Source organism: Vidua macroura, chromosome 3 (assembly GCF_024509145.1).
Source record: "Vidua macroura isolate BioBank_ID:100142 chromosome 3, ASM2450914v1, whole genome shotgun sequence".
NCBI lineage: Eukaryota > Metazoa > Chordata > Aves > Passeriformes > Viduidae > Vidua > Vidua macroura.
In genome coordinates this window covers 91,039,491-91,062,741 of record NC_071573.1, presented here as the reverse complement: position 1 = coordinate 91,062,741, position 23,251 = coordinate 91,039,491, and positions in this window count along the sequence as shown.

Sequence of the window (23,251 nt, the reverse complement as noted above, 5' to 3'; positions counted from 1 at the left end):
GAACTGGACCCATATGGGGCTTCAAGAATCAGGTAAAAAGTGATAAAGGGATTGAAAGTAATAACTTTGAATGTCCTTATGTTCCACTATCTTTAGATGACTTCTTATCCTTAAGGACACTGTACAAGTGACAAGTGTAATCTTCCCTAATAAAGCTCAGTCTGCTACAAATGGCTGCTTGGAAGGGCAGGATAGAGGTTTATGAATCAGACAGACTCAGAATCAGACAACCTCAGATGAATGGCCAAGAGCAGCCAGAACAAGTGAACCACTCCTCAGTTCTCATGTTTAGCAGAATTCTGCTCTTTCAGCAGCAGCTACTGGCTGGTGGCAAATAAATCTGTTTGTGTCATGCAGATTCTTCACAATTGTTTTCCTTTCTCTGAAATAGAGCTAATTTCACATTCATCCTAGGTATTCTAAGAAAACAGCAGTATTTACATCAAATTGTTTTAAATGAATATAGTAATATTGTTTAAATAGCTCAAGTGCAAGGTGAATTCTCATTAAAGTACTAGAGCCTGCCCAAAGTTTTGTGGCAGCCTACATTAGAACACATGGCAAGTTGAAACATTTTTTCCTCCTGCTTGGTTTGTTCTGCATTTGCATTCCTACCTCAAATACACCAAGTGCCTAGGGCTTTCCTCTATTGATGAGGACTCTTCAGCCATTTTAAGGATTTCTGTGGTCTCTGGAGACTTCCTACTTGAGGCTAGAAGTGAGAAAGCAGATATGAATTCCTCATTCAAACCTGAGGGTTGAGAGGTAGCTAAACTATGGTGCAATTTCCTACTGCGTGAGTAAGAGAGGCTGGGCAGAATATTCAAACCCAGCCTGTGGCTGCTGCTGTAGTGTAAAGCTTACATAGGCTTAGTGCAACTGCAGTCTTCCCCAGAAATGACATATCACCTGTCAAAGACATCATCTATTAGAAAGTAGGTCAATTTGGCTTTATTTTTACATTGGCACAGAAGACAAGGAAGTTTCATTTTCCACCTGAGTCTGATGAAAGAGAGATGTCTGTTCAGGAAAAAAAAATCAAGATTGGATAGAGCTGACAGCAATTATATCCAAAGCTATTGTCATCTGCCTGTGTAATAATATTATTTTCTTGACATTCTTCCTTTTTGTTATTTCTGTTCACCACAGTGAAGTAGAAATAATAATTTTTAAAGACATTTTTTAAAATAGGAAAAAAATGGAAAGACATCTTTGTTGGAAATTGTTTCAAGAATTTGCTTCTGCTGAAATATTAAAGTCCCAGTTGTGAAGGGAAGGGCAGGTGAGAGAAGTCAGATTTCAGCTGCCGAGATCTGAAAACATTTTCATGTTCTGAGTAAAAAATGAAAATACTGACATTCAGGCAGATTTGTTTTTTTTTTTTTAACTATTGTCAAAATTCAACAAGTCTTTCAAATAGGTCTACAGTAAATATCAGGCCTTTATTTTAATTTATTTTCTGGAAGAAGAGAGTTATTATTGATCATATCTTGTAATATCTCCATGTATAAAGCATTTTGCATGTTCTTCCATATAAGTAAATATTTAGACTACTGGAGGAGTTTTGTAACTTCTTATTTCTCCTCTATCTCTAAACTGAGATGGATATAAAGCATCTAAGTTAACAAGGCCAAGCATACATGTTCCAAAAAATAATTGCAGTTTTCATTAGTAGTCAGAATATTAGTTGCAGTAATTTCTGACTATTATTCAACTTGATAGATGTAACCCGTCTGAAATTTTGCTAAAATAGGCCAACTGGTTTTCTTGTCAAGTAACTGAGCATATAAAAAAGATTTACAAAGTAAAAGTAATTCTGGATGTTCATTTCTTATAACATTTTAAAGATGATTATATCACAGAGGCTGACAAACCAACATGAAGAAAAGTTTATAGTTTTCCAACCATCTGCTTTGTGTTACCCTTCCATAAAAAGCACACTAACCACAAAAGTCTGGATAAACTGTCTCTGATTACTTCCCACAGGTGAGACTTATACACTCTGTGTGTGATAGGCACACCCATTTTTTTTCTCTATGAGCAGTGTCATTAGGAGATAATTTCAGGAAAAAGCAAGTTCATAATTATTTTTAACAGAAATACAGTATTTTTGTCAGAAATGAATGAGCTGTCTTCCTTACCCACTAACATCTGAGTAGTTTCTTGAGGAATAGTTGGTTTTAAAAATAATTATATGAGTTCAGGTATATGATCTTAAGAAACAGAGCAGACAAGTACAGGATTAAAATAAAACAAAACAAAACAAAACAAAACAAAACCAAACACCAATGTGCAGAATCAATTTGCACTTTGTTGCAGTTTTTCCAAAGTATTTGTAGTGAACTGGGAGCAGTACTGCACTAACATTTAACATGTTTTCTTTGCTTCAAAGAAGCCTTAATGTAGCATGTCAAAACACAGGATTAAAGGCCAAACTAAGTAAAGGTGTGAGACTAGTACTGTGGATTATAAAGGGAATTAGTTTGGAGATATGTGTTTGGGGACAGCAGGGACAGAGAGAGAAGAGGACCTAATAGATGAAAGCAGAAAAGATGTCTAGCAGGATAGAAGGAAGGAAGCAAAGCAGATAAAAGAAGCAGGAAAATTAAAGGATTGGGAAGAACAAAAAAAAAAAACAAGAGAAGAAAGATAAAAGCAGGGGTGAGGTGATGAGATATGCAAAATTCTACTCAGACACTTATAAAATTAAAAACACACCCTGATGTGTACAAAACTTACCCACACCTTCTTTTCACACACAGATCACTTACACTACCTGATAGTCCCAGAGATATGCACTCCATTTCACTAATATAAAGGCATATAAAATCCACATCCAATTAACTTTGAGTCTAAATCAGATACAACCCTCAGCTGAGCAGCAATTTATATACACACTGAACTTATTAACATGAAACATCAATTGATTATTAGCAAGGCTTTACACTGTCCTGAACCTTGGTATGTAAATAACTACAGGTTGAAACCTCTAGTGTATGTGCTTCCCACTTTATTTCCAGTCTAGTCCTGTTACTGAGAACCTAGCTGTCATAAAAAAAAAAAAAAAACCAAAAAGAGTGCAGTGCTGGTACACAGCACAACACAGCACATGTAAGTGTCATCCTGTGAGATCTTTGGGTAGTTAGAGAAGTGCTCTGATAAAGTCACAGAGTGGTGTTTGGGAGGCACTGCTTTCATGTATACTCAAGGCTGCAGATATTAATGTTCAGGTAAGAGTTTTCTTTTTTGGTTGAATAGTCAAACCCATCTTGCTCTGAGGGTCAAGTGGTGGCAGGATACCAACAGGACAGAAATCACAACAGCGGACTTGGGGACTGTGGAGACACCTCACAGCATTTGCTTTCTGCATTGGGTGGATGCCTGAGAGGACGCTGTGACGCTGTGGGAAGCCCGTGGAGAGAGGAGCTTATGCTGGAGCAGCCTGTCCTTGAAGGACTGCACCCCATGGGAGGGACCCATGCTGAAACAGTTTGAGGGGGACCAGAGCCTGTGGGATGGACTCACGTTGGAGAGTCTATCACCTGTGAGAGGGACCCCACACTGGAGTGGGTGAAGGATGCCTCTCCCTGAGCAGCCCCAGACACAACATGTGATGAACTGACCATAACCCCATTCGCTGTCTCCCTGCACTGCTGGGGGAGGAGGTCACACTGGGAAGAAAGGAGGGGTGGGGGAAGGTGTTTAAGGTCTTATTTTACTTCTTATTATCCTGCTCTGATTTCGTTAGTAATGTCTCTAATTTGAGCCTGTTTTGGCCACAATAGTATTTGGTGAGTGATGTCTCCTTATCTCAAATCATGAGCCCTTCATGATATTTTCTCTCCCCCGTCCAATTGCACAGGAGAGTGACAGAGAGGCTTTGGTGTCCAGCCAGGGTCAACCCATATACTTCCTCATGAGGGGAGACAGAAGGGCAGGCACTGAGCTCTTCTCTCTGGTAACTAGTGACAGGATCCAATTTTGGGGGAAGTCAACTACTAGAAGAAGCAGCCTTGAGCAAGAATTCATCATTCTGGCTGCATGGATGTGCAGTAAAATAGGAAAAGGAACTTGAAAGCTGATATAAATGTGTGTGGTCAATGTTGACAAAAGCACATATTCATGCGGATGTACACAGTCATCTGTGGAGAGAGACATACACATAGATATAATGGTTGAAAGGGGGAGTGATAGCTGCAACTAAGCACCTAAACATTTTAATCCTAGGAGCATTTAATCAGATGCTTACAGCTCCAAGACCTCCATTTGCACCAATAGTGCATGTATGGCTTGTAGCAGGGTGATCTCACACTGCAAACATTTTTCCTGATCTATCGTATCTGTGCAATCCAATAGAGAATGAGATTGCATGAAAAGGTAATATCACTCCCAAAAGATTTCTGCCTCATTCAAAATACCTATTTTGTGGCTCCCAGAATAAGGAAAATAAAGTGTTAATAGAGATAGTCAGCTTCTCACACTTTGATATATTTCATGGGTCTTGATCAATATGTACAGTGTATAAGTAATCTGATAAATCCTGTCACACTTGCCCTGGGTTTGCACTTCTCCCCAAGACATACACATACAGCAGTATCCTTAATGTCACTGTCCTGCTGACTCACTACCAAATAAAATTATCCTGCTGGATGAGTCTGCACAGGTGAGGTGAGGGTAGATGGTTAGTTGTTCCAGCCTTATGGACCCTTGGCTCATTTCCAGACATTGTGCTACAGGGAGGGCTTAAAATGGGGTCAGTCTAGTTTATGTCTTTCATGCACTGAAAACAAGTGTGTTAAAGGTGTCAGTGCTCCATACTGTTGCTATGTCTTCCCCAGCTTTAGAACTTTCTAGCAATTGCAGGGGGGGTGTCTATCACATTGATTAAAAGTACTGTCAAGCTGCTACTTCCCTTCATTATGTGCATCCACTCAGTTACCACTCAGTCACAGCAGTGGCAAGGGAGATAACATCTCATCCTTGTCCTCTCTCCTATCCCAGATTTTTACAAGCCATTTGGCAGGCTTAGAAGTGACGGTGACTAAGTTCTGTTTAACTGGCCAGAAAAAGAATTGTGGCAGTAGACACCGGGAGGAACTACTCCAGGAGCAAACAGGCTCTTAATTTAACCATGGTCATATTCTGGTTCCATTGGACAGCCTCATTGCTTATTTGGAAGGTTTGATTATAACCATAATGTCTATTTGGAGATCAAGAAAAAATACGTGGCAGATAAGTCATCTCCAAGAAAGTACAAGATGCAGAACCATGAGATGTCTGTTTCAGAAACTGCAAAATTGGTCTAATGACTGAACACAGTGAAGAGTTTGGTTCTAGAAGGCAGAAAGGGAGTGATTTCATTCTAACATTTCTAAAAATTGCCTTAATAAAAGTTCAAAAGTGAGCTAGGACAATTTCAGACTCAGACAGCTGCTCCTCTTTGAGGAAATAATTTCTTGAAGGCTTTGTGTTACCTTTTTAGTGAATGGTTGCAGTACTAAAAAGACAAATATATCTAAAAACCATTGGCACTGTAGCCTGCACTGTCATCCTGCACATTCAACAGGCTTCATGTAAATGCCTGACAACAGAGATTTATAGGTTTAAGTAGTGTTTTACCATCTCTCATTACCAATCTCTTCTCTGTGCTCTGTCAGAAGATTTGACTAGCATTGCATCATCTTGCTCAAGTAGTATCATGTCATTGGGTTAGTATCTGGAATAGCATGTGCATTAAAAGCTGCATAAAAGGCTAATAAATAAAATTATGCTGTCCATAGCAAAACAATGTTCACTTTAGCATGCTGTTAAAATGTTCCTGATTATGTGCCAACATTATAAGATCTGTGATTTCAGTAGAGGTCATCTACTGCTGGAATTCAGTATTTTTTACTTTTTTTGTAGCCTTGTTTTTGAACCAAAAGTTCAATTAGGTTTATTGGTATCACAGAGCCTAGGTATATTTTAGCTACGGTTGAGTTCTGCAATTCTCAAGTTTATTTTTAGTTGAACTTTATGGCTTTTAGATTTTAACGGCAGTTATAGGTATATTAAGCAGATGTATATAATAAAATTGGCAGGGGGAAAATTGCGATATAGAGGATTTAAAATAAAAGAACCTGACCAATAACATTTGTTTACCTGCTATATGCAATTTCTATTTAGAGTTCTATTTACCCAGGTTCTATTTTAATAACATAAGAGAATTTCATGTTTCCTCTTTCAAGTACAGATCAATTGTTATTAATGTAGATATTTGCCAATTTACTTTTGGAAAAACTAATAAAATAGGTGAAATTATATCTCAGTCAAAAGACTATAATTTCAATTTAGTAATTTTCAGCTTAAATTTATTATCAGTGTATTTAACTTTACTGCAAAATTTTGGTATTTTTTAAAATGAAGAATTCTTTGGAGGCAGCAATGTCTTCAACACATCAGTGAAGGCATTTTAAATCTTTATTACAGTCTATGTTTGACTATAAAGCTGCTCTAAAATGTTCTGTTTCTATGTAAGTCGAATTTCTTTTCCTGATTGGAGTGACTTATACAATGTCTCATAAAAAGTGTAATATGTCCTGGAAGTCCTTGTTCACAACTATATAATTGTTAGTATTCGATTAATGTTACTGAAGTTAAACTTTCTGTTGTTTGTACATGAATTATTACCCTGTTGTCTACCTGGCATTAGTGGCTGCAAGACAGAATTTCAGGTTAGGAATATATTTACACTGCTGGTTTTTCTGTGACTGCAAATGTTGCTGAGCAAGGCTGAAAATCCACCACGGAAGATGAACAAATAGTTTAGAAGTCAACAAAGACACACTACGTCACTCTGCTGCCCTGCACTGTGAGGAGCTGAGTGCCAATACCCATCTCAAACATTTCAAACTGGCTTAGGTAGGGCTTTTGAGTCTGCAGCCAGCCTCCAGAGGGTGCGTGTCAGGTCTAGACTTGGAGGACGCACAAGTGATTCAGGAACTAACCCACACGTGAGCTTGGTGAAGTGACAAATGACCCCAGTGCAACAGCGACAGGCGCCCCTGAGACCACAGCTTCTCAAACAGCAGTTACGGGAGTTCACGGTCACCAAAAGAAAAGAAGCAGAGGAAGCATTAGGCCATTTCACAGAAATTGCAAATACCTGCATACTGAAAACCAAACCAAAACAGTTATTTATATTATATGACCTAACTGCAATGAGATCAATCTGACATTGATGCTCAGATTATTAATGTTCAATCGATCTTAGCTAGTATTCCAAATAATTTATTACTTTAGTTTAATCAGTGGACTAAATTAAACAATTCCAAATAAACATATTCCATTTACATTGCCAACCTTTTGCAATCATAATTTATAGGGACCTTATTAGAGGCAGCCCTCTCTGTGACTTTGATGAGCATCTACCTTCCTCCTTGACAGGTAATACTAAAAACTATGAATTTGTGGGGAATTACATTCTTTTTCTAAAAATATTTAATAGAGATTTTTCTTCTGGCTTATTTCATACTACTGAAAGCACAAAACTTAGAAAGCATTGACGGTCATTTAAGAGCCCAAGGAAAATGGTAGCTAGCTGTTTTCTGATTTCAGAGAAAAGCTATGCCAAGTGTTGTCTGTGCCAACTTTATATAATTCCATCAAACAGCAATGTCAACTGGGAATCACTGTCTGCCAGAAGTATTCTTTCCCTGTTCTTTACTTCATACAAATTTCACTTGCAAATTAAACCTATTTCTTAATGGATTAGCAACATCCAAACACAATTTTTAGCCTAATGCAAGAAGTGAAGGCCAAGTGCATTACTGACAATTTAAAATTGAAACAAAGTCTTTTAGCCTCACACTGTCATTGAAGCATTTACTGATTTACCTTTGTAGATATATGAAATCTCACTCATTTATTCTATCTAAAACAAAATGTCTTTTCACATCCAAGTGTCAGCAAAGAGAGCACTTCTTATCACTTTTATCACCATTTATAAAAATGGTTCTAAACTCCCAAAGACATATAACAGCCTTTGGACAGTTTTTCCTTCAAATACTTTAGGCTTTGATTAATATCCTTAAGCTTAAACAGGCTGCCAATTTAGAGGTGTTTCTTCCATCTTAAATTGAGCTTATTTCTTGGTTTGCAGAGTTGGGCAAAATGGAATTTAAGGCTACCCAGTATTTACACAGGAGAGCACAAGCTGGGGAACAAGTGAGGCTTTGATTTCACCATTCCTAATACCAGCCATGCACAACCACATCCCTGAACAAGACAGACTCGTCCTGGGTCACACAGGGGTGCACAATCAGACTGCAGAGGATGAATGGGCAGGCAGCCACAAGACACTGTGCACCAGTTTGATGCCAGCTACAGGGAGACAGATGATAACTTTGGATGAATTAAATTCCATACATCATGGGATCTGTTTATCAAATACTAGTGTCTTTTCATTTCTATATCATCATGGTCAACTAAAGCAAAGTTCCATAAATCTCTGCTCTTAAGAACAGCCCATATTTGCATTGACTTAATTTGAAGTTAATGGGAATGTTCACCTTTCTTAGGCAGGTAATGTTTTTATATCCTTGTGACCTTGTAAGAACTGAGGAAGGAAAATAATATCAATTTTTTTTTTTAATTTTCAAAATAACAAATAGCAGCACTTCAGCACTGCAAAATCATCACAAACAATTTTTTTTAAATAAATGTAAAACATTTATGTAATATTTGAAATTCCTTTTATTTGCAGCCCTCTTTTAGCTTTTACCAGTACTGGTGTAAATCAAAGTATCTGCCCAAAGTGGGATAAAAAAATAAGTTTTTTTTAATATGCACTGAGATTTTGAACCATTTTTGCAAAACTCCTGAATTCCCAAAGAGTTCATTTCACAATAGGAAAAGGCTATATGGATAATGGGCAAAGTCTGTGACTGAATATAGTACCAGCTGGTTATCTGCTGACACACAGGCTCAGAGTTTACCCATTGGTGGAGATCATCAATTGCTGTTAATGAATTAATTTATTATTTAGTTATAAGTTAAGCAGCCAAGCAGAAAGCTTGATACTGGTGCTGAATGGCCAAACCTGCTGGCAATACAAAATGCTTCAACAAGCCTGTGCTTGGCAGCTGGTGAGCTAAGCTTTCTGTCAACACTTTTAAGAATGTAATGGTATTGTACAGCTACAGATCTGTACAGTCTTATTTTAACTACAAAAAACTGTGCCACAGTATATCTCAGAAACCAGACACAAGTGCAGAAATTTAAAGCAGCTGACAAAGAAAGGGAAGCATTCACACAGAAGTGAAATCTTTATCATTTTACTAATGCCCAGTCAAAAGGCTTGGATTGCAATAATCAGCCCAGATCTGCAGGACTGAGAACAATCGATTGCACAGCGGTGGCTCCAGTAGCTCTAAATGTTTTTCCAAGTTTTATCTTGTTTACAAATTAATTTTCTTTGGCAAAATGATTAAGAATAGGTCAATATTAAGTTCCAACAGTCTAATATTCCAGAAATGGACTCCAAGTTCCAGCATGTCCTATATGTCAAAAACCAGGACACAATTAGTGTTTCTGACCCTGGCAAGGCATCAAGGTAACTCTGATGGTTGCAAAAGATTCAACAGGGAACAGTCACCAATCACACCAAATTATTCTGGTATTTTAAACAAGGTACAAGAAATAGATGTGTCATTATGTGTCTAATATATAGTATGACATTCCCTTCTATTAAAAAGACCATCTTTGAAAGAAAAGAAGGCAGCAAAGTCCTTCATCCTCCTTTTGCTGAGGTGGTATGCTGTCCTGGTAAACTGTCAAAAGCATCATGTAGTCAAGAGTATTTGGAGAAGGAACAAATAAAACTAGGATTATTTTACATAGGGACACAATGTTATTTTACGAAGATAGAAGGAAAAAGAAATTGTAAGAAAGTTTTAAGTCATTGGTAGACATGCTACATATCTACAAAATTTAATGGAAAGTGTGAGTGAAATAAAAATATGGAAAAAAGTCACAAAACACAAATTTATCCATCCAAAAGATCTGTAAAGATGTAAAATAAACATATGGAATGGCCAGATGTAAGAATGACACACACAGATTTAATATGGCTACCAGCACAGAAATCTAAGAAAAAGAAATGTAAGGGAAATAAAGGAAAGAAAAACTGGTTAACACATGAAAGTGATAAACCATTTTTAAAGTACCGCAGTAAGAAGATGCAGGGCTTCTTACTGCTTATCTTGAAAGGAAATAAAGAAGCTAATAACTGAATGAAAATAATTTAACTTAGGCTTGCATTCAGTTCCTGAATTCATGAGATAATTTTTTTCTTGGTGTTTTCAGTTGCAAGAGTGTGTTGCTATCACTTTTCCTTGTAACAAAATCTTTTCTGTGAACAGATCTGCCATAGAGAAGACTGCTTCCAGGCGAATTATAAAAGCTGCAAAAAGGTATCAGTGTCCTATAGCAGGTTCTGTAGGTGTTTACATCTGAAAATAATTGAGTCTGTTCATGTGCTAACATAATTAAGGATGTCTGTCTCAAGTTTAGACTAGTTGGACAATAGTTATCAACAGATAATCTTCTTTCAGATCGGTTACTTTGTTTTCCATTAAAGGTCCCAAAACATTAAAATATAGGCATACTAATTAATTCAGAAAGGATTCTCCATTTCCTTAGCAGGAATATACTGCTTCAATTATTAAAAAAAAAAGTTTGCTTGTTTCCACCTTTCATTGGTAGATTTCCCATTCTTTTCTGTGACTACACTTTACTACTGAGCACTTAAAATGTGCCAACAAGTATCTTATCTACCTACAGATCCTAGATTTTGGGCAGACCTTAAGAAAGTAGATGAGATTATTGCATAAGTTGGAGCCATACATAAGACATATGTAAGGAGCTTGACCTGGGACACATATTTACTAAATAAAAAGGCATTGCAAGAAAACTCTCTTCAAGAGTCATTCATAAGGAATAAGAGACCTTGTTTTTGATTCCTAGAAATAAATGGATTTTCAATATCAGAGAGTTACTTTCTAGAATGGCGGAGACCTTTTTGTATCTATCCTATGCACAGGTTCTGGTCTTGCTACTGATATGCTCAACACCAAAAATAAAGGACCTAAGTCCTACTGAGAGAAGATAACCTTGACAGGACTCTGAGCAGCTGTAATAGTAGAAAGGGCCATGATTTCTGGGATTGATGGAAGACTGGGAGGCAGGAATACAGATTCTTTGTTGTGAAAAAATAGGGTAAACAGTGGCATCAGTCATGATTAGGGTAAGCAGGCACATATATTTCTGTGAGCAGCCTGCCCTGTTTGCAGAGTTAGACAAGTGAGATGGCTCCCAAACAAGGTAACTATTGCCATTAAGTTGCTGTGTGTGAGCTAATTCATCCCTCTGAAAATTGGGGCTTGTTAGTAGAGGTGTGTCACCATGCCGATATAAAGACACCACTTACCTGCCAGCACAGGAACTGTGCTTGCATTTCCTGATAGGCACAGCATCATGTGGACATTTCAGCTCGAGTGGCACTCCCTTAGTACCTCTAAAACCCACTCCACACAAATGTGTGCCCTAAAGTATCAGAGCACGATCCCCTCCAAAGCCTACAACAGACATGAAGCATCATTTTCCTCTTCTGGCAAGGCCCATTTGCAACTCTCAGTGTACCCCACCTTTAGATACAGAGCTAATAAATCCATTTGCTGAACACCCAATCACAGTCTCCCCAGGCAGAGACACAGCTACAATACTGTTCTTCAAGTTGATCAAGTTGATGAACGCTGTGCTTTGAAGATAAAAAGGGTGATAAAAGTATATTGTGCTTTGAAAATGAAGCATGACACATCTCATGTTCAGCATCCAAAATTAGGGAATGTTTTTGACAATTCTGACCTTAATCTTTACGTGTCTCAATTTCTCAGTTATAAAATGTGTGTAATAGTGGCACTTAATTTTGTAGGGAACCATAGATTAATGAATTTTATTAAGCACTTACATGCTATGGCAAGAGCACAGCACAATCATCCATGAAGATATTAGATAATTTTTAATTTGATGCAGGATCTGCCTGTTGGATGTTGAGTAAGATCTGATATCAAATACTGGAGGAAGAAGAAATAAGGAATAACTACCCCTTTACTGAATAAGGCAGGATTTCCAAATGTGAAGAAACAATACTGATACAATCATGTAATTAAAAGCTATCTGATAACGTGTGTACATAAGAAGGCCAGATTGAAATTTGCACAGGAAGTTTTTTTTTTACATTCCTCACATTTAAAGCACCTCACTTTCCAGTCACTGTTTTGATATGGTTTATCCCTGTAGGCATCTTTAATTATATGAAGAGTTTATTGCATAAAATAATTTAAAAGATTGAACGTTCTGATTTTCACACAGTGTTTTTATTTTTCATGTGTATTTTCTGATTTTGTAAGCATTTTTCTATCATTATAAAATAATTTACTACTTTCATTATTGTTGCTGAAATCTTATCAGGAAGTTCAGTAGTTCATTATATAATGCATGAAGAGGTAGAATCAATTAAATCAATGGAAAAATAGAATTCTGACATTATTGAAAAAACACCTTTCATTCAAAAAAGATTCAGCTGATATCAAAAAGCTGTAAATGTGATTCTTTGTTCAATACAATACTCTTATGAATCTATGTGTACAGCAGTCCAGCTTTCTGCCTAAGAGTAAAGTGAGTCTCCAAGAGAAGGAATTTTTTGTAGGTCATTCCAGGAAGTGTGAAATTATTTTTGAGAGAAAATAATAACCATCGTGTGTTAAGCAATTTGCATTTCAGATGCAATTCATATTTCTTCAGTCTTAAATTTTCCTGTTAAGACATACCAGGTATTTGTCTGTTAGCCTTATTTGTTTGCTTGTTTTTTAAATCCCCAACTCTTCCTGCAGAATCCTACAAAAACAAGCAGTATAAAATGTAAACAACTTTCCTTCTGCAGAAAAAGGAACAGATGGAATTGTACCTGCTGTTTCATGAACCACTGGCAAGGCTTAGCCAAAACTTTGCGGGGTGATGGAGGAAATTATGAAGGATAAGATATTAGATCTGTATTGATTGTAACATGCTTTTTGTTTAAGAGTGTTAAATGCAAACTGTAATACATATGAATTCAGACTTAAATAAGTTTACCAGCACTAAAAGTCATTTAACATCAGACATTCCAACACAATCAGGGTACAATATCTGAAATATAAAGTTGTCCAATGTAAATACACAATAAATGTTCAAATAAAGAAAAATACTGATCTTAATTCATGACAATCTTTCCTGCTTTAACATCTTTATTTCTTCTCTTAATAACTAATCTGAATTTGAACAAGAGCTATATTCCAAGTATGAGCACCACCATATTTTGGACAAATGTATTTAGTTCTATGCATAAATTACTTACTTTTTCTTACTAAATAAAATATCACTTCCATCTAATTTTCTTTTTAATCCTTAATTTTCAATAAATATGCTACGTACCTCATTTTTGTGTTACATTTGCTGCCTGGATATTTTACGCTCCATGTGGAGTGTTTGTATTTTCATCTGTATTTCCATTTATTGTGATGCCAGAAATTCATTGGAGTAATCTGCTCAGTTCCACTGTGATAGCTGTTCTCAAAGTTGCCAGCATTTCTCAGCATCCTGGTTAATACATGAATTACTATCAAAAATGAATGCACTATCAAAATAGTTTCCAGTTGCCGTTATGATTAATAACACTGAACTAGAACTTTAATTTTACACTACACAGAATTAAATGTTGTACAAATCTCCTTTCTCCCTATCTTCATATTTCCATTCTCAAAGCCAGGATCACCCTTACTGCCAGGCATTTTCAGAAATCTCTCAAGGTTTCTTCTATGAACAGTGTGACTCCTATGTGTTTGCTGACAACATGATCATCTCCATGGTGCTATTTTCTACCTGGCAATGTAGTAAGAACAATTCAGTCAAGCTCGTAATCACTCAGGCACTTTTTACCACAAATATTCTTGATTATTATACATTAGTTGTTGTATCTGGCTTTCTGTGATGCCCAATATGAAATTAAGTCAAATAAAACTTACAGACATTCTACAGAGCTACTTTTGCACTTTATTAGGCTATGGAGGAACATTTTGCAATAGTAACAAACTCACAGAAAAAAGGAGATTTTTTTTTTTTCAGGAATAGCAGGTTTTATTGGGAAACTACAGGATGACAAGGAAACAAGCAAAGCTCTGACAGTGAAAACTACATTGCTGAGAAGGTATATTAAAACAGTATGTATGTACACATTCAGTAAGTGAGACAACAGAGGATGCTATTAATTTGCCTCTGAACTAACCCGTAAGGAATACTTCTATTCTTATCACATCTCAATTACTTGTATTAGTATTTCTCACTAATCCTTTTGTGTCTCACTGTGTTATTTCTGATATGGGCAGTAGTTTCCCAAACAGACCATGAGTCCTTATAACCCTTCTTCACAAAAAAACTACTTCTACTATGAATAATAAGCAATTAATGCCTAATGTAACTGCCAATTTAGAGGTTATTGATCAAGACCTAAGTGATCAAGATCTAAGATCTTGTTTACTTGTCTTCTAGCTCCACTGTTCTTTTATTGCTTCCTACTACTAGGATATGCAGAATAACAACTGGACATGACCTTGCATTTGTTGCTCTTCCTGTGGGTGTGGATATGTTGCATTCTGGTTCGTGCTGTAGGTCACCAGCCCCTGACATTTCTGAGGTCACCGGAAGCCTTCCTTACTCACTGCACTCTGTGCACCAGCCTCCTCTGCTGAGAGTTCTGCTCTCGACTCTGTTGACATTTGTGCTGTTTGTTAAGAGCCTGAACCAAAGCTGACTTCATGAAGCAAGTTGAATTGGGAGCATTTTCTATGATTTCACTGCAAATCACAGTAAATAAAAACTGAAGTCTGAAATGTAGTTGAGAGGATCAGAGCGAACCTGAGAACCTTTTGATCTGATCATGTGGGATGTGAGAGGAGGAATTCAAAGCTTCCAGGAGTTGATCACGCTTAGAGTTAGATGTGAAGGTGCAGTTAAGGGCCAAGATCTTTGTATACACAAGCACAGAGCAACAGGCACACTAGAATTTAAGAAGATTCTCTGGAGCAAGTTTAAATAACAGTTACAAGTTTGTTTGATGAGCAATTTTCAAGACAGGATTCTGAAATCCGGTGTTAATCTTTAAAGGCCCTTGTAATAGTTGAGATCATATTGGCTACTTCATTCAGGAATTCCTTAGGCTTTGATACAAAAATGGAAGGATAGTATTTACTTCATTTGGAAAAGATTTTATGGTGGCTAACATTTTTATTATAGTCTGCCTCATTCTAGATTGCCATACATTTATAGTTCAGCACGACTGAACTTAAGATATTTTCTATCTTTCTTTTTTTCCGTATAAATGACTCAATATTAAAACTAATTCAATTCTTGGCGAGGGCAACTGCTAATTTCCATGTTCATAACCCAGCCCTTTTTACTCAATTACTCCTTAGTCTATGTATTTTTTGCCCTTAGTTGAACTATCTTTATTCATTTACTAACTCAGTACAAGTCAGATTAAGATTGCCACTTAAATGTTAATGTATTTGTTTAACCTAAATGAATTGCTAGCACATGACATCTCATAATTGGTAAACATATGATGACAACTCAAACCCACCTCTAGGCCTTCATCACACAGGTTTTCCATTTCAGGAAGCTGAAGGGAATGGAAAGAATCCATAAACATTTGAATTTATGAGTATGCTTTGTCCAAGATACTGTTCACGGACCTGATAATTTCAGATTAACAATCACATATCATAGACAACTCAAAGCATAGTTCTAAACACTGAAACACAATCTCTTGCAGCCATATCAATATTATTGATAAAGTACAAAAACTTTTCATCTTGTTTGTTCATAAACATTTTACATAGAGCTTCTCTCTGATGTCAGATAGTTCACCAATTACCAGTAAAATCTGACAGTATTTGTTTTGCTTGAAGTTTTGTAAGTGGTATCTCTGTATACTGCTATAAGGAACACACATAGCCATGACACAATTGTGGTTCCAGACCTAAGGTGGTGTTTAGAAATATTATGTATTATATCAGTTTCAGGATTTCAAGATAGACCTTAAGGACATTAACAGCTAGCTGAAGATTCCCGTGTTAGGAGTGAACAGTCTCCATTGATCTTGCTGTTTTAATTCCAAGGCCAATTTAAGTATCAGAGAAGTTAGCCATTCCATTATTGATAAAATCTCTAGACACAATCAGATAATACCATTATTTCATAACCTCAAGCTATTACTTCTCACTGTTTCTCAGTTGATTCTCACATGAATTGATTGGCAAACCTCCTCAGTTTACTAGAAGCAACTTCTGCAGTGCTCTTAAGTGTTTTGAATGTAAAACTGTTAAACTTTTAAACCCAAAACTTTTAGTATCATCAGGTAATTTCAGTTAAAGACTGGGGATTATAATATAACACACAATAGAGATGCATAAAGAAATATTACATTTCAAAAAACTCCTTTAAGATTTTTACCATTCTAAGGATGGAATAACCTCTGTCAGAATGACAGCTGTTACAGGTAGGAAAATAAGGACAGAATCACAGTATGACAAACAATTAGGCTGGAAAGGGTTTCTGGATGTTATCTAGTTCAACCTCCTGCTTCAAGACAGTTTAACTGAAAAATTAAATGAGGATGTTCAAGGACTTGTTCAGTCATGTTTTGAAAATCTCCACAGAGGTGGATCCCAAATGCTGTCCGGGAAGCACATCCCAGTGCTTAACCACCCCCACAGTGAAGAATTTTCCGGTGCCCAATTAGAATTTCTCTTGCTGCAACCTGTGATTCTTGCATCTTGGTGTCTCATTGTCAAAGACAGCACTGCCTAAGTGTCATTACAATGTATCCCCTTCCTCCCTCAACATCACAGCAAGAAACAGATTGAAACAAGAGTCTCTGTATTTTATCTGCCTGGGAATTCAGATATGTTTGGGTTTTCAGCATGCTTTGGGGATGACAATGATGGGGATCCATCATCCCCAACTCTCATATGCCTCTGAAAGAGCTAAAAGATGAAGATAGAAGACCACAAACTTAACCCAATACTCTGTTTGAACCAGTTACTGTCAAGACATAATGTTGAGTTAGATGGATCTAGTATAGATACTCTGGTACTTTTATGTTGTTTCTCTTCTGTAGTTGAAACATCTCCAGTTTAACCCAAAGCAGTTGTTCACAATTTATACTTGTATTTGAAGTTTACTGTGTCTATTCCAGGTTTGGAGAAGTGTCAGTGACCATAAGCTTGTCTGCTTTCCACAACAGCATTAGATAATTTGATGAAAGATTTAACTATTCTTAAAAATCTGATTCATAGATATTCTTAGTTTATGATGGTCACCACTACACTACTACGTTAATTCTGAGGACACCTTCATAAATGCAGAATAAATTACATTTGTTTCATTAATTGTACATGTAAATTAACAATTTCACACTGATTATAAAGCACCAAATTAATGGGAAAACATTTTCTGAGTTCATAGCGCTCATAAGTGAACTCCAGCATTTGCTGTGTACCATTCAGCCAATAAATATTCCCTAATCATAGAGCATTTTTGTTTTCTGGACACATATGTGGACACTTAAGAAAACCTTGTATTTGAGGATGGAATATTTCTGGCACTTGTTTGCCACTTATGTCATTGGTAATAACTTCCTTGGCTGTAACTTCATTGGCAGTTTGGGAATCTATCCAGGAAAGAGTAAATCTGCCATTTGTAGTAGCTGCATTCAGACTTATGATGTTAGTACTTTAGAACATTAACATAACTTCCTTTGCTGTTGAGACTTCAATGTGATTTTATTACTTGATATAGGCTGGTCTATTCCCCAGTTTATTTTTCTCTTCTACTTCTGCCAGTATTACTTTTGATGGCCAGAGGACTCCCAAAGGCACTATAAGACCTTTAATCCTCCCCAAGTTTTAGAATAAGAAAAGGTTTACATGAAAGATGGGTTTGGGTATATAAAGTTCATGAGAACCACAAGCACCCAAGCAAACACTAGGGTAACATTGAAGACTCCAAGTAACCAGCTCTAGGAAAACTAGCTTCAGGCACTTCTGGGATTGGAAGGAGACAAAGACCTTTCATCCTTTTGTCAACCTCACCTCCAAGCAGAGAGTTAAATACTAGGCCAAAATTGGGTCCTTGTAAGTGGCAACCCACTGCCACAGTGGTTACAGCTTTGGAAATAAACCATGTGCAAATCAAACAATGATTTGTTCCTTCTAGCCCCATCTCATTTTTCTCTTTCCATGAATTTATTTACAGGACTCACCTTTTTTCTCAATCACAAGGATCTTAGGAGCTGTGAATTCTCCTTTTGACTCAAAGATCCTTATGGCTAAGTAGCAAAAGTCTACATGAAGGGAGGGGATGTCATCCATAGGGACCTTGAGAATTTTGAGACATGGACCAATGCAAAGTCCATGAAGTTCAACCAAGAGAAATGCAAGAGAAATGCCTACACCTGGGTCATGGCAAACCTAGGCACCACTAGAGGCTGGGCAGAGAAGGGATTGAGAGCAGCCCTGTGGAGAAGGACTTGGGGGTGATGGCTGATGAAAACTCAACAGAAGCTGGTGGCGAGTGCTCACAGCCCAGAAAGCCAACTGTGCCCTGGCCAGCAGGGCGAGGGAGGTGATTCTACACTTCTACTCCACTCTTGTGAGACCCCACCTATAGTGCTGCATCCAGTTCTGTGTCCCCAGCATAAAAAGGATATGGAACTGTGGGAGCAAGTCCAGACAAGGGCCAGGAAGTTGATGAGTACTGGAATAACTTCCCTATGAAGACAGGCTGAGAAGGTTGGGGCTGTTCAGCCTGGAGAAGAGAAGGTTTTGTGGAGACCTCACAACAAACTTCAGTATCTGAATGGGTCTACAGGGAAGCTGGAGACGAACTCTGTAAGGAACTGTAGAGAGAACAAGGAGATAGAAATTGAAAGAACGGAAATCTAAGTTAGGTGTTATGAAGAAATTTTTTACTGTGTAGTTGGCAAGACACTGAAACAAGTTGCCCAGGGAGGTTGTGGATGCCTCATCCCTGGCAGTGTCCAAGGCCAGACTGGACAAGGCTTTGAGCAACCTGGTCTAGTAAAAGGTGTCCCTGCCCATGGCAGAGGGCTTTGGACTAGATCTTTAAGGCCCATTTCAACACCTTAACGTTTCATGATTCTATGAACTTGAGGTACTTGTTTTGGGGTTTTGGTGATGGCCTAATGCAAGATCTGGATCTGCAGGTCATTAAGATCAACAGCAGACAACTTGCCATTCCATAAGGGCATGCATTCTGCCTTCCTACATGGGCATGGAGACTCATGGAACCTGTAATGAGGAGAAACAGCTTAAACAATAAGAGATATTTTCCTTTACTAATGGATAAACAGCAAACTGGACTTCAATGTACTCAAAATCTTGGACCAGCTGGTGTATGGCTGTGTTTAATAATTTGATTCTTATGTACAACGTGAATTTGTATATAGTAGTTTCTATAATATTAAATCTATATACTTTAAAAAGTTACCTTTTACTGAATGAGTATGAGACTTTCTTTTTCACATTACCCTAAAGTATGTCTGACTTGAAAACACAAGTTCATTCATCCCTAACCTCTAAACCCTTAAGCCCTGAATCTGGATCACAAAATATATGGTTAAGATTTCAAACTCTGGCAGTGTACCATCCCTTGTTCTCTTCTGATGAGGAGAACAGGCTAACAGTACGGAAGATACCCCAGAAAGTTCACTGGCAAAGTGAGCAAGAGGAGAGCAAGAAACTAGAAAGTGTTCCAATCAAATGAAAAGTATGATGCATTTAATTTTTTGCTTTATTTTTATGTCAAAATTTGTATTACTGCCTGCTTGTAGTGGAAATAGTACAAGGAGTACTATTTCCAAAGTAAGTCAAAGGGGGATGTTAAAGTATGGGCAAATGAAATAGTTACAAGAGTCACCCTGAAGTATGTGTCTTGAAAGCTACAACAATTTTTGCACCTGGGCACCTGGGCAGAAAAATTTCCAGGACACTGAATAACAAGGACACTTAAAATCTCAGAAGACATAAAATCTCAGAGAAACCTACTGCCCAGTGTGCAGTCCTCTTCCCCTAGGGCAGGGGTGGAATCATATTTCATAGCACACACTGATATCTCAAGCCTTTAAGAAGACCAAGAGGAACTACCTCTCTGATCCATAGAGAAGGAAGCTAATACCAAGTAAGAAATCTGTGCTTCTACAATTTCTTTATACATTGGCTTTAGCATGCTCTGAAGAAATACAAGAACAGCTGTATGAATTCAGAACAAAGGTCTGTGTAGCCCTGTATCTGCCCTTTAATGTCATGCAGACTAGTGGCAAAGAGGAAAGTGAGAGGATCGAAGTATAGGAGCAAAGAATACTTTATCAACCTCCATCAGTTCAGAACTTCTTGTCTTGGAACTGCCTGAGAGAGAGATATTGGCTTCATATTAAAGCTGACCTCAGAGGAGTTTCCTTCTCTGTATTCAGGCCTGTTGTACATTGGAGCTACATGTCATGTAATGAACCACACCAGGAAGCCTCAATCACCAACTCCATTCCAGTCTGAAGAGTCCCAGACTGCGTGACTCTTCCTCAGATGGCAACTCTTCTTCACCTTCAATCATCCTTCTCACTCTGCTCTTTTACCCTCTCAGCTACTTATGATATGGGTAGAAAATAAGGACTGGTGGATTTCTATTCATTTACTTGTATCTCAAAAATAATGTACTTTGCATAACTTTATTCATCTCTTACCAAAATTTTTCAAAGGAAACACACAGATTCTCTTCAAACAATTGAACTTCTTGATGTAATTTCAGAAGGCCTGTACAAGCCTTTAGCACAGGGCCTGACCTATAACAAAAATCTACCATATATTATATAGCACATATACCCAGGCCCCAATACATGGGTTAGGAATGCTCTCAGTAAAAGACCTTGGCTTTAATACTTTGTATTTTGACTACTGGCTTATTCTTGCAAACTAGCCAGTGATTGGACATTGCCAAGTATTTCCTTAATATTATATGGACCAAATTAATGTATTCTTGATTTAAGAATATGATTCCAAATAGAGTAGCTTATGATTACTTAATTTGAAAAAGATTTACTGAGGGTAGGATGCCTGCTTTTCCATATTAATTTGTAGTTTTCTGTCTCATTTTTCTCTCTGCTACTTTATGAAAGGTGTGGATTTTGTATCACTACCCATCAAGCTTTGTTATAAATGCAGCACAGCTCCTTTTATATTCATATCTGTAAAAGCACGTTTCCTCTAATTTTAAGATTAGTGTGTGAAGCCTCCGTGCTTATGCTTTAGATTAGATGGCCATGGATTTGTAAATAGTATGACTCTTCAGGACTATATTATTTCTTCATCTGTTGAAATCTAATAAAAGTTCAACTCATAGGTATCATGAATTGTATAAACATCCACTGCTTCCAAATCAATGTTCCCTTTAGTAAATCTAAATGAAATCTTACTAAGCATGCAGTAGGAATAGAAATATAATTCATATAAGTATTTATCCTTAATAGTCATCCCTACAATAAACTTTTGGACTGGTGCCATTCCGTATGTTCTAATAATCTTTTATCTTCTGCTTGTATTCAGCTAGATTTGGCATGATGATCTGTCAATACAAAAAAAAGTTTCAAAACTGCAAATGGATGGGAGTGGCAGGGATGATCATCCATCAGCACCATCATCTCACCTGGGTACCCTAGTACCCAGGTCACTTAAGACAATCATTCTAAGATGGTGGCATCAAACATATTAAGTTGTGTTGCAGATGTTGATCCTTTTCTCTCATGTAGTTTAGGAATGAGCTATGTCTAAGAACTTCTGTAGTTTTGAGACTTTATGAATCAGTTGGATTACAGTAAAACAATTCCAAACAATAGGATGCTTCAACTGATCCTGCCCAATGCTATATTTTCAATGGCGAAAGGAAAGGCTGCTTAGGCGAATGAGGGCTGCCCAATTTCTGCAATCCCTTCCCCTCATACTGCTGCAGTTCCACAGCTCTAGGAGTAAGGATACTGAAGCACATTCTCCTGCCTCATACATTTACAATGAAGTTTTATAGCTATTGTTCAGAATTTGTCTTACTACTTATTAAGCTTGCTCATACCGTCTGCTTCCACTGATGCCTGTGGCTGCAGGACACAGAGGTTTGCTACCTGCTAGGTAAAAACATTCTTTATTTTGACAGCTAACAGTTTCCAAAATGCATTACCCAAGTTAGGTTTTATGAACTGTCTGGTCTAGTATAGCTACTGGAGGGTTTCAATTGATAAACTGTAAGGGAGAGGGAAAAAACCTTTTCTTGTACAGATACTAATGAGGCAAAAAAACCTAGATGCTTTCCTTTATGCAGATGTCCTTATTTAGAAAGCTATTATTGGTCTCATTACAGCTTTTTGTTTATGCTAAGCCTGTACTCAACCACTTAACTTCTCTAGAAGACACAGGCTTGTAAATTTTGTGTAATAAAAGTGCAACCAAATTCAGTCAAGGTCAAAAGAAGTTTTGTGACCATTCATCTACCTTCCTACCCTTTCATAAATAATTTTAGAAAATAGATCTGCTCTTTTAAAAATTTAGATAGCCTCACCTCCTTATGGATAACCACAGAAACAGGTTCTCTTTCCTGACTACCTATTTTCATGGGATAAAAAGTGCTGTATACTAACCATGAAGTTCTATGTACATTTTAAAATTTTGTTTTTAAAGTGGTTTTCACCCCTTTTTCCCCATCAAAACCAGGGAAATTCTTTTTTTTTTTTTGAGTGTGAGAAGAGTCTAATAATTTAATCCAGATGCTCCTTTGTCTGTAAAGGGTAGTCCATGAGTATGTTAACACCAACTATTTCCTCTTGTGCATTCCACTACCTGAATTAACTGCACAGGAAAAAAAACACTCCCTGATGGCCAGACTTACACACTTACATGCATATAAATATATAAAAATTGCCATGCAGATATTGCATATTTTTACTGTTTCCTTCTCAGAAACCATCATCAAGATGTCACAGCATAGGACACATCACACACTATAAGCAGTATAGTTTAGGAAAATGAGTTTGTGCTTAAAGCCAGACTGGATGAGT